The sequence below is a fragment of the Phalaenopsis equestris genome, unplaced genomic scaffold (genome assembly GCF_001263595.1).
Source record: "Phalaenopsis equestris unplaced genomic scaffold, ASM126359v1 Scaffold000090, whole genome shotgun sequence".
NCBI lineage: Eukaryota > Viridiplantae > Streptophyta > Magnoliopsida > Asparagales > Orchidaceae > Phalaenopsis > Phalaenopsis equestris.
The window spans coordinates 429304-429568 of record NW_018164532.1 but is presented as its reverse complement, the minus strand read 5'-3'; positions in this window follow the sequence as shown (position 1 = coordinate 429568).

The window sequence follows — 265 nt, the reverse complement described above, 5'->3', positions numbered from 1 at the left end:
TCTCGTGGCCGCCGGTAAACCTAGCCATTTTTTGTTTTCAATTCATTGCCCTTTTAAGAAATTAGTATATAGATAAAAATATATATTTTAAATCATATTTTGCTAAATTTTCAAAAATAAATAAATCATGTTTTTATTATGAAATAAAGCTGTGTTTATGTAGAAGTAAAACCAGATTTATTATTATTATTATTTGTAAATTTGCCAACACATAATATTTATTATTAAACTTTTATCTATAGTTCAATATAAATATTTGTTTATT